This window comes from Chiroxiphia lanceolata, chromosome 16 (genome assembly GCF_009829145.1).
Source record: "Chiroxiphia lanceolata isolate bChiLan1 chromosome 16, bChiLan1.pri, whole genome shotgun sequence".
Classification (NCBI taxonomy): Eukaryota; Metazoa; Chordata; class Aves; order Passeriformes; family Pipridae; genus Chiroxiphia; species Chiroxiphia lanceolata.
In genome coordinates, this window is record NC_045652.1 from 5,233,708 (window position 1) to 5,251,866 (window position 18,159).

Here is an 18,159-nt window from a genome sequence, read left to right on the forward strand (position 1 = left end):
TGCTGCCCAGTGACTTAAGTTCCTGTGCACATAGAGTATTGGCTAATGCCATCAAGTATTTAAATGACTGTTATTGCTTTGGTTATCTCCAGCACAAACCAAGAAGCCCACAAGGCAGGGATAGCAGGAAAAGGGGGATTCTCACAAACACCTGCCATGGCCAAGCTATCATACAAGAAGAGCATGGAAAAGTGCTGTCACATTGGCTCTGGAAAACCCTCCTAGACAGCGGGGGGAAAGTCTGCAGCACTGGGAAGAGTGGGCTCATGGCATTGGCAAGGATAAGGGCTGGAAGGGTCTGAGCTGTGCGCTGCATCAGCCTGTCCTGAGCACTGAATCCCACTCCTGGGGGGAGTGCAGGCATCTCCAGCACCAGGACACACTGTACAGTGGAGGTGTAACCTCTCCTGAAATGTAAGCCCACGGTCAGTCTGAAGATTGTGCACCCAGCTTCATTTCCTCACGCAAATCCATGGGTTACACAGGGCTATGCCCAAAATAAGTCTGGGAGACAGACCTGCACAGCAGCCCCTGCACCAACCTGTCCCTGGGAGGTCACCACAGCCTCTCACCAACCAAACACGGTGGGATGATGAGCTCTTACACCCCTCCACGTGCAGCTGAAGGCCCAGACCTGACCCAGCCGGGGCACAGCTGCAGGCAGTGAGCCAGCACCAGCCTGGGGGGACACCCAGCACCCTGTCCTGCTTCTGGTCTGCCAACTGCTTCCCGTGTGAACTGCCAGCTTACAAACCCTGCTTGCTTCTGTAGCAGCAGTGACACTGTGTCACAGCTCTGCCCAGCTGCCTGCAAAGTCACTGCCAGCAACACCCACACTGCCAGGACCAGGACCAGGAGCTCTCACACCAACCCCAAAGCCCTGCTCCAATCCAAGTGCTCCTTCCCTGGAGCCAAGTACACAACACATCACCTCCAGGAGCAAGCCTTGGTTTCCCCAGATATGTCTGTCTTCACATGTCCCACATGGGCTGGAATAAAGGGACAGGGAAGTGTGAAGGGACATCACAAAGGACTCTTGCAGTGAAATAGGGGAACATCAGGATGACTTTACTCAGTCCAACACTGGTAGCCAGGTGTGGCTGCCTAGGTCAGAGTTAAGTATAAGGTGAGTACACAGTGGTGCTTACCATCAGCATCTTTCCAGCATCCTGGTTTAAATAAATAACCTCCTATGAGTTTTTTCAGGCCCTTCCTGAGTTCATATAATCTTTTAGCCCCCACAGCATTCTCTGGCAAGGAGTCCCGGAGCTTAACTGTCTATAAAAAAAAAAACCATTCCTTTTAGTGGACTGGTCCTTTTTACAGGAAAAATTAAGAAGAGACAGTGAGATCAAAAGGCAAATGAGTGAGAGCATAGCAAAAAAAGGTAAGAAAAGGAAAGGGAAGGGCATAACATGCAAAGGAAAAGAATGGGAAAAAGCATCACCCCTTCATCACCCCTCCATCAGAGGAGCACATAAGAAAGGGTGTAGTCTTATTCATGAATCAAACCTTAAATTTTCTAACAGAAGTGACATAAATAGGGTAGAGAGCAAAAGGAGAAGCTCCTTCTGGTGCTCTTCACTCCCACTCTAAATTTCCAAGTACAAACAAAAAAACCTCACACCTTTTTAAAACACATCTTAGTATTTCTAAATCGCTCCCCGATTCGTCACTTGAATGGCTGCCCTTATTCTTTCTTAGACAATAAACCCTACTAGTCTCAAATATTTCTATAGATTTAGCTTGTCACCAAGCTAGCTGGTTTGGGCCAGAAACCAGATATAACCTATTCAAATGTTTTATGATCCCCAGCACAGAACCCTTGTACTGACCACTCCAGGCTCCTGCTGCCTTCATCACCCCCCCCCCATCAGCCAAGGCTGGGAGCTCTTTTCTTGGGCAGCAGAGGCAACACTTAATACATCTCATCCTATTCTTGCTAAACATGCCCAGTGACAGTAAGGTGATGTATTTCCCAGATGAAGTACAATATCTGGTTGAACAGGGAACTTTCTGTCCCTTCCAGCACTTGCTCTCAAGCTCTTCAACTCAGCTCCTCCTTCGGTGCTTTTCCAAGTCTGAAGCTCTCCCTCTGCCATTCCTTCCATGCTGGTACATCCCCTGTGAATTTATTCCAGGATTTATTTCATACTGGCAGAAAATATTTATACCAAAACACAAGAATTCTCTCATGTGTCTTGTGTCTAAGCATCTTAAGGCTCATCTACAAGGCAAATGGGCTTATACAGTGTCATACTATTACAAAGGAGTTATACATATGTAAATCCCCAGGCACTTTTCAAAAGTTCTCCCTTTTTCAGCCTCCTCTCACATCACAAAACTTCAGGCACAATTATGGGTAAGTTTGTTCATGTGCAACTTTGAGCCTTTTAAGGCTACAGAAATCCTCTGAAATATTTATGTGGCTCAAGTGTTACTCAGAACAATTAGTTCACTGTGTTTCCTCCCTAATCAACATTTTCAATAGGGAAAAACATTTCACATTACAGAGATCTATAACCATGGAAATTTATGAGGCATACGTGTATTGGCAAAGAAAAAAACCCAATCCTCTGAGGATATTTCATCTGCCAGCACTACAGCAAGATGCAGATGGCAGGGTGCAGAATCAGAAATCACTCAAAAATAACTTGATCCTCACACCAGTACTGTGAGGCACCCACAGACCCCAGATGCCTTTTTATCAGGCCAGATTTATTGTCTGGCTATCCCAGCACACAGTCTCACTGCCTGTCACTTCCTATGCATATTTTTAAACATCCTAGTCTAATAACTCGAGTATATTTCAATTAGATCTCTCAGAAATCAATTAAACGAAAGGTTTGTGATTGAGACATCACTAGGAACCTGCACCAATATCAGTTAATGACCAGAAGATATGCAATTTACTGAAATAATTTAAGAAACAGAAAATGCTCTGTTATCTGACTCAAGAGTGAAGAAAATTCTTGCTTTCTGCTAAGCAACAAAGAAATGCTCTTGAATTCCATTAAGGCCTCCTCCTGTTCTATCCTGTCCCACAGTTTCCTACCTGCATCCTACTTCCAAGGCTCCAACAGCACAAGTTCTCCCTACACAAGCAGCTGCACCCACATATACAACCCACAATAAAACCCTTCTTCCACAGAAAAGTTTTAAAACTACATTCCACCTGCACGAAAGGTTAGCAATGGGCATCCTCACTCCAGCAAAGGTGGTTTGACAAAATGCATATTCAGCCTGTGCTAACTGACAGGCATAGAAATGCACATTCCATTAAAATGAAACAAAAGGGAGCATTTTTACACACACACACACACGCACACACACACACAGATGGGATGACAGACCAAAATTTTAATGGAGAAAATTCATATATTTATATGCTTAAAGATCAGTGCCCCATTTAACAATTGCATTTCTGTTTTCTTCTTCTCCCTCCAGTCTCCCTCTACACAGTTTACAGTATATCTCACCATGCATTATACAAGGTCATGCTTGTGACCTTAAGACCCCCCCCCTCAGTGTCCTCATTTCCTCAGCTGTAAAGCAAAGACAACCTCCTTTGCAGCAGCAGGGTGAGGACCAGCTGTGTCCACAGCTCTGGGTACAAACCCTGAGTGAGCTGCAGAGGTTCATCAGGCTGACAACCAGCCCGGGTTCCCTGCTCAAATCCAGCAGCAAGCAGGAGGCAGCACACCCACTGGCAACGTGCCTGGCCCCAAACCCAAACACCTCCCTGCAAGCAGTTCATTGTGCTTTTAGTGAAAAGGAGACTGAGGCAAAGGGATCTTCACATTCAGTCAAGCAAAAGCCACACTCAGTCTCCACCAGGAGGCAACTGCTCCATCAACACTAAAACTAATGGTCAGTTCATGACTCTCAAACTGAAATTGCCTTTATTTGTTTAACTAAAGTCCATAGGATACGAACTATATAAATATACACATTGCACAGATCTGGTTTTTCTTACACAACCCAACTACCTGCAGAACATAAGCAAACATACACAACCAAACTGCTTGGCACAGCAGAAAATGTTGCCATTTTACCTTACAGACCTCTCCTCAGCTCAGTCCTGGCAGCACAGCTATCCCCACTGCAAGCTGCTGTTTTAGGGATCTGTGGGTCTCCTGCACTGATGAACAGGTAGCTCCTATATGTGTGACCAAACCAGTGATACACCCACAGCACACCCCACAGCCTCAGGAACAGGAGCCACTTTGATAAACAGCCCAAACCCTCTGGAAACTGCACCTTACACAAATCCTCTCAGTCGTGTCCTCTCAGATGGCAGTTTGGAAAATACCACCAATTACACGCTTTAGATTTTCAGGAAAAAAAATTCTTAGTCTCAAAAATGCTCACAAATACCCACAGTCCAGCCAATCCACTGCAGGCAACGCATCGTTCGCAGCCGACTAATGGGAAAATGGACCTACAGGGAGTTTAACTGCTTTCCCTGATTACCATGTGGGCACAAACTAGTCTTTCTGGCTCAGCACATCCACTCTGGGTTCACAGCCAGTCAAATGGCAAAAGGAGTCATATTGTGTTTCGATGCCTGCAAAAACCGCAGCGCCAGCACGGGCACGTGTGCGGGGCTGGATTCCGTGCCTGCTTACACGTCAACAAAACTATTTACTGCGCTGGGATTTCCAGAGCCACGGCTCCAGTGATGTGCTGGGAGGGCACGGAACAGGACAGAGCTGTCCAGAATCACAGACGCTGCTGCTGTTGTTTATGTCTGCTGTGTTAATGCTCAAAAAGCCACCACAGACCAAAGCAAGGGAACAGGCAACTCAAGCTTTTCAGGGAGGGCGGAAATCAGCTGTTATAGTCAAAAAAAAAGCAGGCGAGACTTGAGGCATGTATGTTCTTCAGGTTTAAAAATAAAAATCCATATAGAAGCACATGTTTAATGGAAAATTGTACTAAGCGTTGTGTTAGAGCAGTCACAGCTCCAAAGAGCTGTATCTACTTCAACTGCAAACACGGAGGGAATGGGACACACAAGCAGAGCAAACACCATGCACAGGAATGGCAGTGAGTGCCTTTATGAAAGATCATTTTGATTCAGTTTACCTCTTTGGCCACACGACCTTATGAAGCTGGAAAAGACCCACTAGCAAGAGAAATTTGAGATCAGTAAGAAAACAAAGGCAAGGAAATGTGCACCAGGCCAGTGTTTTGTGGGAAACCTCAGGTAAGCCTGCATGTTTGCCTGCCTCAGGAACAAGCCCTAAGTCCAGAACAAGTCATGCCATGGCACTAGGAGACCAGAGGCATGCACGCCTGGTGGGTTCACCCTGGTCTGGGTGGCCAGGAGATCTGAGGCTACACAGCTCCACATCAGTGGGGTACCAGAGAGAGCTCCTCCTCAGCAGCTATGCTAGGGAACAGGCAACCCAGCCACACTAAAATGTTAAGAATGAATTTGATTAGCATCCCAGACCCCAACTCTACCAGTCTAGTGAGTGTCCAGCAAAACCCCTTTCCCCCTACGGGGCAGTGATAAATGCCAAGACAGTTTTGCACTACCTTATTTTCTTCTTTTATTCCTCTGGGAGGATTTTCAGATGCAGTTTGCCTACCAAGAAAAGCCTGAGGGATGGAAGAGTGGGAAAGGTGAGCATGTGAAAAACTGACTGTGCAGGCAGCAGTATGATGACACCACGACCATGGGACGCTGCTGGCAGAGCCTGGGCAGCAGCTCTACCAGGTTCAGCCCGGCCTGGGTCCAGCAGTGAGTTTCTGTCCTGAAGTCCCTGCTCCTGTGGGTAAAAGACACTGCAGTGCATCACATATCCCCAGGGAGAGAGAGCTTTTTTGTCTAAGCCTGGTATTGGGGAAAAGAAAAAGTAAATTTTAAAACATAATGTATCAGAAGACAGTGGAGCTGCACAAATATATAGGTATATAAAGGTATGCTCTCTACTCGGGAACTTGTATTCTAAACATTGGTGAGAATAATTTTTAGGACACAGTTCCTGGGACACGGAAAAACTGCCCTTCTGCATAGAAAAAAGAACAAATTTATTCAGAAACTGAGACCTGTGTAAGACCACTTTTCAAACATTTTGTATAACACCATAGAGCAGAAAGTCAATACAAATATTCACTCTATTTCATCTCTTCCCTACCAGTAAAATGAAAAACCCACCACTTGAATTAGCTTGAAATAACTTTAAGAACTCCTCCTACCAGTCTCCATCACTAAGAGGCTCCATGAAAAGGCTATCACCACATTTTATAATTCCCATTGCTCGATTTTCCCTAAATATTGGAGATCCAAATCTTTACAGCTGAGCATATTTTGCCTTTCCTGGCTGCTGTCAGCAGAGCTCCTGGTCTGGACAAGCCACTGCACAGGCAGGCCTTGCTGAGCTGGGTGAAAGGATCCAAATGATGTATTTACACCCCAGTAACAGGTATATATTTTGTAAACAGGAAATTCTTTTACGTTTCTCTTTGGCAGTTTCATTTACCCTTTAAAGTCATTGTCAAGGAGTTGCAATCGTGGCCGTGATTTATTTTAATCAAGCAACTTATGTAACTGAAAACAAGCAAATGTCTTTGAGCAGCCTTCTGAAATCATATCATGATGGGAAAGCCACCAAACAGCAACCACTGAGGAGGCAGGAGCTCATAAAACAATATATCCATATCGCCAGAGGGCCTCGATCAGCGTGACTGGCAGTGTGATGTAAACAAACCAAACATGAACCGTGTACTGACACAGAAAGAAAATTCCTCCCCAGCTGGACAGGTAAGATTAAATGTTTATTTCCTGGACAGAGGTCACACTCTGTCTGGACACTCTCTTAAACAGCAAGTGGCAAAACATTTGAAACCTTGGGAAAAGCAGTGCTCCTGGAAATGTTTTAAGATGCAGAGCTGTGCCTGAAGGAATACAACGTGACTCCCATGGCAGAGTTGCCACGACAGAATACACAATCCATCCCACCCTGCCCAAAACCAACACTGGGAAGGCAAGGTGAACATCAGATGCTGAACTGGCTACAAACCTCCTTATTGGAAGCAGAGGTTCACACTCTAATTCTCAGAAATTTTATATTTTGTTTTTACTGTTAGCCATCAAAATCTGCAGTTGCAGCAGGCAGCTGTGTCTCCACACACCAACTGGGAGTCTGTCCTCCACCATGGGACAAACACACCACCACTGCTGGGACCTGCAGCACACTACAGGTGGCTGAGCAGGACAGAGACCCACTGCTACAGGCTCCTCAGAGTAACACCAACATGTTCTTTGCTTTCCCTCTTGGGATCAGCCTTAGCTGTTAATGCCCCACCACTTCCCAAGTCATATGCTTGCTCATGAGGCATGGCAAAGGACCAGCATGGTTTAATATTAAAGAGAAACTATCAGGTCAGAGTTCTCCATTTTCCTTTGTCCCACACAAAGCAGTCTGTGATCAGATCAGGCACAGAGCCATCAGGGTGAGGAACACGGCCCTGCAACACGGCTGCACAGGCTTACTTGCTTCTTCCAGAAAACAGTAATAGAGCCCTTCCCTGCAGTTGAACCCCCCCAGGGATTCAACTGCAGGTTGATTTGTTTTCTCTGTGCCTTCATCCCTCCACTATCTTATCACCTTTCAAAGGAAAGCTGCAGCTCAACCCCAGGTTTACCTTCCCAGACCTCAATGCCAGGTAAGGAGTGTGGTCACAGGCCACCAAGAGCCCAAAGGCCAAATACATAATTGCTGTCCTTGAAACATCCTAGTATTTAAACATCTGTTGAGACCTTCACCCTATCTCCAGCTCCTCCCTGCAGAAATACAGAATTCCAGGGAAGTGTAGCCTAACACTCGGACCATGGATGACAGGTCAAAAACTTAATGTTCGTTTCCTTTAGACTACTATTCACTTTCCAAACTGCATAAATAATGCAAGAACCTCTTAATGCAAGTGTCATTACCCCCAAGATAATAATTATTTAAAAAGCATTTCCTAGGCTGCTTCGTTATATACCTACATTTGAGATCAACCCAATGAAAAAAGCTGCTGTGCAAACCAACGGCGAATAAAAAACCAGCGAACCTCTGAAATCAATCAGTAGGATTGTAGCATCGGAGGAACCACACAAATGACGCTGCTTTAACTGGAGTGGGAGGGGTTTTCCAGGCTGTTGAAGCCCTGTCCATTAGCGGGAGGTCAGGCTCCGGGGCAGCACCCACCCGGAGGCCCCACAGCCAAGCCTGAGTTAGATGCGACTTGACTCGCGTGGTATTTTACAGCTTCCCTCAGGGACGGCAAACAACAGAAACACCGCTTTATTGTGCTCCACATGCCCCAAAAATGACAGAAACGGCAGCTAAGAGAGTGTCGTTCTGCACAATGAAGGGACAAAGGAAGCCTCAGTTCAGACCCTCTCCCGCCTGCCACCAAGGCGGGGATGGCGCTCCGAGGTGCCACTTCATGACGGGGGGGGGGTCCCATCTCTGCACCTTCTGTTCCTGTCTTTTTTTCTTAGCAACTAGCTGATGGGGAGGGGAAAAGCAAAATCTTCCCACACGATCTCGCTTCTGCTTGTTTAGAAAATCCAAGAGGCAGCTGTTTATTCTCAGAAAGGGGAGACCGCACGAAGCGATGCTCCAAGAAGAGAGAGCTCAGCGCCGCGTGTGCAGCCCTGCCTGTGCTCCCTGCTCTGACACCACTCGCTGCCTCCCTCGGTGCTCTTCCCGGTACCATGGGCTGCATCACGCACGCTGCAGCCACACACGTCATGAAAAAGGAGAACAGGCGCAAAGGCAAATCCTGAAAGCGCTCCCCGGCCAGCTGAGGTCTGCCCAGAGGAACTCAATTGCAGAACCGAGAGCAGAGAGCAGCGCTCGGCAGGCGCTGCCTCACCCGGGCTGAGTGACCCCCGCAGCCCCCCGAGACCTCCCGAGCGGAAACGAGCGATCAGTGAGGAGGAAATGAAGATCACTGATCTGTCCAAGGGACTGCCTGGGACGTGAGGAAAAGACAGTATTAGCATGAGAGAAGGAAGCAGAACAACTGCCTCTACCCTGCCCTGAGAGAAAAGGCAGAGCAGTTAGTCAGATGAACGCTGTTTTTCATTTTATCTGAACTATACTGGGGAGTGACACATCATGCTAAACAACTCATTTCTCTACAGTGTTTCAGCTGTTTCTTTTTGTTTAGCTCTCCGTATCAACCTGTTGCAAAAAAAAAAGGCAGGATTTGAGTTTCTAAAACTCAATCCTTTCTTTTCTCTTCAAAGGCTACCACTCCTCTGATGTGCAGAGTGCTGTTCCCAGCCCACTGGCCCCCGAAGGAAGTTCCCAGCCCCAGGAAGGGATGTGATCCCCACTCATCACTCCCCTTGATGGGGAGTTGATGGGGTTTGCACTTTTCAAGCCAAATTCCTCTTCTTACTCTCTGTCAGAAACCTTTCAGATGAGGGACAGATTAACCACCAACATCCAAATATTTATCAATATATACTTGAACAGGTACAATCTCATTAAATTTCACTAATCAAGTCTCTTTCCAAGTTTCGAGCAGCTACTACCAATCTCCACTGAGACTACTCCATATTCATTGATCCAAAAATGGTTCCTGATAGAAACTTGAGACAAAAACAGTCAAAAAGGTACAACCAGTAACAGCTTTGACCCTGAAGGCACCCCAGCCACAACCAGCAGGCTCCAACTGCTTCTGCACCCCACATCCTGCTTGGGATGAAATGGAAGCAGGGGAAGGATTTCTTTACTTCTGCCACAGCCTGCTGGTCCTATCACCGAGAAAGAACCCCCCTCACCACATTTCATCCCAAGAACCATATTTTGTGTAGTGCACAAACACGGTCTGGCAATTTGTTGTAAGGCAGCTCTATGTGCAGTAAATACATCCATGTTCATGCTGTGTTTTATACTCAGGTATATATAAAGCCTGGATTTATATTTATTTAGACAACACTACCCAAAAGGCAACAACCACAAGAGAAGACAGAACCCAGCATTATCTGGCCTTATCTGGCTACTTTCACATTACTTGTATGTAAATATTTCTGTGCTTACAAACATGTAAGTAAAGGAGGGGACGATGCCAGTCAAAATATTTACAACCACGGGCAAACCGCAGTGACAGAAGCTCAGAGCAGTGCAGAGGGTAGTTGTAGCCAGAAGCAGGTGCTCAGAACATGGGAGGACAGGGAAGCAGCACAACCAAACACTTGGTTCTGTGTCACATGGGTGTCACGCCATGCACAGGGCCCTGGGATGAGCTCCACCCTCAGCTCTGCCCCTGCAAAGGGCCACTTTAAGAAGCATGTTTTCTCTCCTTTTATCCTCATATAGCATGTAAAAATATATCCATTGCCAGAGAACAGACTCATCTTTCCTACAGTTTCTTTGGCACACATAACTTTTTTTCTGTAAACACACAAAGTCTTTATGCATGCTCTTTTTTTTTAAACATCCTTACATGTTAATTAAGCCTTCTTAGACTTAATGGAGATACTAAGATGTACTTGTGAAAGCCCAAGCCCTCTGCAGCTACAAACACAGGCCTTTCTATCTTCCATTAATAATCAACAGAAGGAAAGAAATTATGTTTGCTGAACATATTATAATAGTCAGAAGGTAAACATTAAGAACAGCAATCAAAAAGCCTCGCTCAACCTCACAAAGAAAATAATGATCAGGAGGGTCACGTCCAAGCAGCCTTAAAGTTTTCTCAGACTCTCCCTGAGATCAAATTTAGCACCACAGAAGGTTTTGCAAACATTTCTTAGAAGTAGCTCAGCAGTTCCAACAAAAACAGAGTCGTAAAAGAACTTCAAATGCACTCCCTAAAAGCCAAATCCAGAGGCACAGATCCAAAAATCATCCTCAGAGGCTTCTCTACAAGGGCAAGAAGTGACATGCACACACATCTGACATGCAGAGAGAACATGAAATAAGGGTTCCTTTCCCCAGTTTTACTGCTCAGAGGTGCTGACTGTAAGAGCGAACAGCTCATGCCACAGCAACAGACTCTGTGAGTTCTAAAGGGTCCACTGTAAGCAGTCAGTGCTTAGACCTTTTTCCTCCTAGTGCGAGAAAGCTTCTTATTTAGCGTGCTTTGTCTTGCTCGTCGTTTACAAAACAGGCGATTCCGAGAGTAACAGCGGCACATCCGCAGTTCCGAACAAAAAAAAAACCCGCAAAAGTGTTAAGGGGGGGAAAAAAAAAGGGTAGGAAAGGAAAGGAAAGGGAAAGGGAAAAGGAAAGGGAAAGAAACTAGCCCTAATGTCTAAAGCGAAATAAATCCACCGCACCGCAGGAGACGAGAGCAGCTCCGGGCGCTCCCGGCACTCTCCCCAAGCCGGGCGCTCCAGCGGCGCGGAGCCCAAGGACCCTCCGTCGCTGTTCGCCCCCCGGGGAAGAGCAGCTCGCCCCCGGCCCCGCTCACCTGGTCCGTCCGGGCTGGCGCTGGCCCCGCGCAGGGCCGGGCTGTGGCAGCGCTCCCCGCCCCGGCTGGAAGGCGGGTGGGCCGGGCGGCTCCGCCCCGACCGGACCCGGCTCACCTGGCCCGGCCGACAGCGCCCCGGCCTGGGGCGTTGAACGAGCCCGGGGGATGCGCTGTCTGATCGCCACCTCCACTCCCCGCTCGCAGGCTCGGCCCCGAGACGGTTCTGTCCAAAAATAAAATCACGATAGCCAAGTGGAGGTGGTGTTAAAAGAAAGGGATGACGCGGCCAGAGGGCTCAGTGAAACAGAGAGCTCTGTAGTTATAGAAGAATAATCGTGGTGAACTTTCCCCGAATTTTGCAATGGGGATGAGGGACAGAGCTGTGGTGAGTGCCTCTGAGAAAGCCCACACATGTGCTCAGTAGTAGCATGACCTGGGTGTTGTTCATGCATGTTCATGGATCTCCTGCATGAACCAGAGCTGTCACACAGGGCCTGAAGTGGCAGCTGCAGCAGCACCACTGATGAGACAGTCCAGGACAGTGATGAGGGCAGGCTCTCAGTAAATGCTCACAGACTACAGGAATACAAGAATCACTGACAGATCTTAGGGCAGAGAGAAGGGAAAGCACTACATGAGCACTACATCCAGCCACCAGAGTTTTAGCAATGCTTTCATCTGCGCACAATCTTCCTAGCTGATAATAAACCACAGCATTCTGGAAGGTGGTTTTACAGAGAGAGCTTAGGCACTGAATTCTTTCCGGTACTTTTCCACTTAAAGGTACCAGAAAAGCATGTCCTGATATCTTTACAAAGGTAAAGTTTACAGTAGACAGAAGTATATGTTCTTTTAGCCAGCCATTATCATGTAAGAAACAGCAGTGTGCAATTTGTAGTAAAACTGCCACACACAGATTTTAGCAGGGCTTTTTTTTTTCCATGAGGAAAATTAAACAGAAGTCCTATAACACAGTGTGCTTGATCTGAGAACAAGGCATTTAGAAGAGGTCTCAGAATATGCAGCAACCAGCTATCTGTGTCAATCACAAGGTTGTCTTCCAAAGTATCTTACCTCTCCATCCAGTTCTGTTCCACACAAGATCTTACCCCTTGGTAAGATACAGTTACAGGACTGACGACTTCTCTTGCTTAAAATATTAATTAGAGCTAAAATTAAACATTTATTCCTGGAAATCTTTTCTCTTTCGCTTTGTGTGGCAAAACTGCTTTTTTTGAGGTGGAGGAGGATGAAGGGAAAGTGCTACATAAGCAAGCACTGTTCAGAGCAGTCTCCCCAGTCACACAGCCTGGGATTACAGCTGTGCTCTCCTCAAAGGTTCAGCACTTGTGAGTCATCCCTCTTCTTTTCCCCTCTCCCTCTTCTTCCCAAGCAGAAAAGCACAGCCCATGGGAGATACAAGACAATGGATGTCCACAGCCATGAGGCTGGTTTTCAATACTGGATGGTGAGCTTGAGGGACCCTCCATGTGAGTGTCAGTGTGTGTGTCTCTGTGTGTGTGTGTGTGTGTGTGTGTGTGTGTGTGTGTGTGTGTGTGTGTGTGTGTGTGTGTGTGTGTGTGTGTGTGTGTTCCCCCAGCCACCACAGCTGGGAAGCATGATTTTCCCTGTTGCTTTTTTCACCAGCTACCAGAGACAGGAGAGGCTCCAGCTTCCCCCTAAACTCCCAAGTTGACTCCCTCCCCTCTCTCAGTACAACTACTAACAATCAGTTAATAATTTCCAGCCCACGTGCCTACCTTGCTCTCTCTGTCCCTGGTGTGGGGTGACCCTCAGCAGTGCAGCTCCTTCCCGGGATGCAGGCAGGGCTGGGAACCTCCCCAGAGGACAGTGCTGTTGGGTTGGGCCAGCAAGGGGCACCTCGCAGTCAGGAGGAGGGCAGGAGGTAGTCCAAAGCTGCAGGGCTCACCTGCCTCTCTCCTTTCCTGCTGGATGGTCCCCTGCTTACTCAGACACAGCTCTGGGCTGTTGCTGGGACTGAACACTCCCCTCAGCAGTCCTGAAAGGGAAAAAAAACAGAAGGATTTCTTGATAGCATCATTATACCACTTTTCATTCATTTAAAGTATTCAAAGTGCAATTACTTACACAATTTGAGTGAAGGAAATGAGTGTGTAGGGGGAAAATGTATCAGTTAATGTGATTCATTAGTAATGGTGGGTGATATTCATCCCTGCACAGCAGCAAGGATGAGGTGGCTTGAACAGATCTCAGATAATTAGTGGGTGCTGATAGTAGATATAGGGCAAATACTACCCACCTCTATTAGAAAGGCATGATTTAGTCTAGGATAGCTCCACACATCCAGAAAGGCAATCCAGTTCTGGATTCGGGACTGTTTTTAGGACCTACTTCATCTAAAAGATGTGGTTGGCACAATCACAAAGAGTGTAGGCTGGACATGAATGAATTGTGCCTGGAAATCAGAAGCAGGCTCTTGAAGATTAGAGCAATCAGGTTGTAGCAGAGAATAATAGGAGGAAAAATACCCTTAACTCCTGAATATGTTGCATACTAAGTATGCTTCAGTCCAGAGTGCTCTATTGTACTTCATGTTCTCCTATCCAGTGGCACTACTGACTGGAAGTAGAGCAATGCAACACCAGTGTGCCAAACCAAAAGAGTGTGATCTGCCTTTCACTTAAAGCTGTTTACTATATAATGGGATACACTCACTCTGTTTTACAAGATCAGGTTTTTTTCATACCAGGCTTCTGACAAGTTGTTGTGTGCTCTCACTATCTTAATCATCAGTAATTTTGAATCATGCTTCAGATGAGATCTGTTCAGTTTGCAAGGCGTAGGAACTGAGGACATCTCTGCTGTTCTCAGATAAATCTTAGCAGCAAGACCCAGGGAAAAAATGGTCATAAAGGAATGAATTTCACTCTGTGGTTAGGGCTTAGAATTCAGTTAATGCTAACTAAAGGTACAAATAACCACACAAACACTTTACAGAGATTTGAAATAATAAAAACAAAGCCCCAAATTGCCATATAGTCATCAATAACACAGAGTGCTAAAAGTAGAACTAATGCAACCTTCTCAACAAGAACTTAGTCAAACATCTTTCCACCTTTCTCTTGGGGGAGGATTTAGCCCCCAGGCTTAGTTATAAAATCCAGAGCAGGGTGAGAAACTGGTTCCTGAGCCTCACAGCCAGACTTGGGACACTATGTCATGGACAACAAGTAGGTCAGCTCCAGGTTGTAATCAACTCCCATTTTGTACTCCCGGAAGGTGTAGCAAAATCCTACCAAACAGGTATTACTTAACTCCTAGTTTGGCTAGTTGGCTATTTCATTTGGCTACTGAAGCAGTGAGAGCTTTCACGAGCTTGCCTTTACCAGGTATATCTTCTTATTTTCCTTCTTCTTTTTCTTACACTAAACCAGTTCCAGGTTCTTTATCAGGAAGCAAAGGACTTCATGCCAGTGCAGAAGTCATCAGTGAACAGCTTGGCAGGAGGAACACTCCATCTAGTCACTGCAGATTATTTTTCCCTCTTGGCCAGAATGTTTTAAGGTTCCACTCCTTCTCAAGAAAGATTTATGTTTATCATGAGCAGAGGAATCTTTTAATGCATGAAAGCAGACAGAAGCTACACAGCTACCACAGGTTTCGAGGTCAGTCAGGTTGTCTCTCCGTTGGTCACGATGCAGTCTCCTAATACTCAGCTCTCAAAGCTGATTTTTCAGATCACTTGTCTTCACAGTCAAAAGGATAACATATATAGACTGTGCTCAAGCAGAAACATAGAAAAGCTGAACTTTCCAGCAAGGTAAGCTCCAGGGAAATTGGGCTTCCTTATAACCCAAACCCATTCCACAGGAAAACAAGGCATTAGAGAAGAACTGTTTCTCTGCCATTTGTCTCTATTATTTTGTAAGTACTGACTACCTGTCAGAAATAAAATACTGTTCCCTGTTCCCTCTTCAGTTGGAATCTTCCATCCCTTGCTCCTGTTGTTTGTATTTACTCTCGATCATTATCTCCAATTGCCTCACTGACCACTCTGCTTGCCCAGCTGCTCCAGACACATCCTGACACCACCTCAGCCTCTGCCCTCCCTGAAAGCTTCACCTTTCCTTCCAGTTGATCCCTGGCAGACTCAGCATTGCATTCACAATCAGGCCTGTTTGCTGTCAAGAAGCTTCATTTCCATCCTGTAGTGGGACCCACTGGTGAGCTCCTGCCAAGTTCTGCATTATTCATGCTGGAGGGTCAGGCCAGGAACTGATAGGCAAAGGGCATTAACATTTGAAGACAAGATGCAGCTTTGCAGCTGAAGTTTCTTTTTTAAGTACAGTGTGTTACCAAGAGGTTAATCTACAAGTGCAATGCATAAAGCAGTCACAGGCACTGCAGAGTGGTGATCCTTCCAAGTATACAAACCACAGGCACTAACACACTGTGCCTCACTAGTGCATGGCACTGAACTAGGAAAACTACTTTTTGGAATGCCAAATATAAATGCAGCTGCTCAACAAACATATTACTATGGCCTTTATACAAGTTTCCAACTTTAAACTGGAACAAAGATCAAACTGACTTGTATTTTACCAGTTCTGACAGATGTCATGATCAAAAGATGGCAATAGGTTAACCAGTCAGACTGGTAAGCCACTCTTTGACAAAAGTGCATGTATATCATGTGTTACCTGTAGTCATTTAAATACATTTGTTTTACCACACACTGGATGATAATGTTCATAATTCACAGTGATGAATAATGATGATAATGATCACATAATTCAAAATGATGACATGCTGATAGCTAATTATAGCAAAAAAAAAAAAATAAAAAGAAAGAAAGAAAATGGAAGTGATGCTCAAATGAACACATGGGAAAATCTTTATTGTGAAAAAGAGCCTGCAAAACAGTCCTCACACACGTGGGCTGGGTTGTTGTTGTGACCTGCCTTGATAAATGGCAATTGCCTGGAGGAAAACCACCAACACCAACTGTGTAGCATCCGTTGAATGCTACAGCTGCAGCTATCAGGAGCTGAATACAAAGGCAGGCAATTTTCATGGACAGTTTGTGGTAAGATGTTTCTTCTTCCCTCACTGCCCATCTTCAGATTATGCACCATTCTCCTCTTTTCCCAGTTCGTCTATTCTGTTTATGCTCCAAACTGCACACAGAGGTCATGTCTGAGCTTAAACTTTACATCTTGCAAAGAGCTCTGTTCATTATCAGTTGATTCTTTGTCATAGCTCTGATTAAACTGGTACAAATGTCTTTTCATCCCTCTTGGTAAAAGACTGGCTCATACCAGCAGTGTGCATTGACTGGACAGCTAGATTCTCCCAAAACGCTTGTAAATGCAACATCCTCCGCAGCAAGAAAAAAAAATCAACAATTGGATTATTTTTTTTTCTTGAAAAAAAAGGATTAGTTAAAAATTCCCACGGTGCTGGAACTATTAAATGAATGAAAACAGAGATGGAAAAGATTATGATGGAGGGAGATCAGTACAAGGCTCCAATATCCTGGCATCTAGAGGATTCTGTGCACTCCTTTCTCCAGAAGTTTGGAGCAGAAACTGCAGTCACAGTCGGTGTAACAAGATGCTATTTCCTGTGTTTGTGATCAGTGTGATATATGGGTTAGAATATTTGTGTTTGTTTCATTTTGGGCAATGATCCCATGAGCATATTCACTCCCACACCAGGGAGAGAGAAATGCATTCTCCCAGCTACATTTCTTGATGTATGATTACTTGTTTCAATCTACAAGACACAATTAAAGGCACACTCTCTGTCCTCTTTTTCTCTTAAAAAGCACTGGATATTAAATCTTATGTAGACATTACTTCAAGTCTTCTGAAAACTGACAGTGGCAAGTTAAATATGGCAAAACAAGGGTGTTTTCACAGGCTGGCAAGCCTGCCACTCTTGAAAGCTTACCAGGTTTAAATATTTAATGATCAGACATGGCATTCATCCTCCTAATCAATTCTTTTTTTTAGATACAAGTCTGAGGAGTCTCAGAAAGTGCAATCAGGCAGTGCTGGAAACCTGTAGAGGCTTCTCACACCAAGCAGTCAATAGCTACACTTGCTAGGAAATGAATAGGGGAGGCAGAATTCTCTGCCCTGTTCCATTAGAGGCACAATGAAGCCATAAAAAGGGCAGATTGCCTTGAGATAAATTGGCTTTTATAAAGCCTTTTCTTTATATCCTTCATGTTGGTGGAATTTTTTTGCTTAGAATTAAATGAAATGGAAACTTTTACAAAGTTGAAATAAGGAAAACTCATTCTGGGAAGGCAGTGGGCAACGTAAGTCCCACACATGCAGAAGAACATCTAAGAGATGTCTGCTCACAGACCTGGCACAAACCATGAAAGTCAGCCTGGAATTGGGCTGGGCCAGGCAGTGGGTTACATTTGTCTCAGAAACACATGGAATATGTTTGGGCTGATGGAATTTAAGAAATGAAAGTGACAGGAAATCAGAGAAGAGTGTCTGAAGTCATCTCTTGAAAAGAACTTAGGTACTTTCAGCCAAATGCTCCTCCTTCTCTCACGGGGTTCCTAGCCCTCCCTCCCTTCAGGGGCCAAATATTTATCCCATTCCTTTCTGCAAAACAATAACCAGAGAGGGATTGGTGCTTTCCCCCTTGTTTAGTAGCTGAAGGGTCAGGACACTCAAGCTGAATGTGGGAACTTCCAGCTAAGGCAATTCCCAGGGGAAACAAGACTTC

The 18,159-nt window shown here is 45.6% G+C and overlaps 1 protein-coding gene across 2 annotated transcripts in view; it reads right to left on the reverse strand.

Annotated features, from left to right (window-relative positions):
- Positions 1–13,369, reverse strand: part of CARHSP1 (calcium regulated heat stable protein 1) — a 36,897-nt gene extending 23,528 nt beyond the window's left edge. The window contains exon 1 of one of the 2 annotated variants that reach the window (XM_032704503.1): positions 13,188–13,369. The gene's annotated coding sequence lies outside the window, so the exon portion shown is untranslated. Of the gene's footprint in view, positions 1–11,427; positions 11,506–13,187 lie in introns of those variants that run through there. The other variant, XM_032704504.1, reaches the window with a different exon arrangement.
- Positions 13,370–18,159: the final 4,790 nt, after the last annotated feature.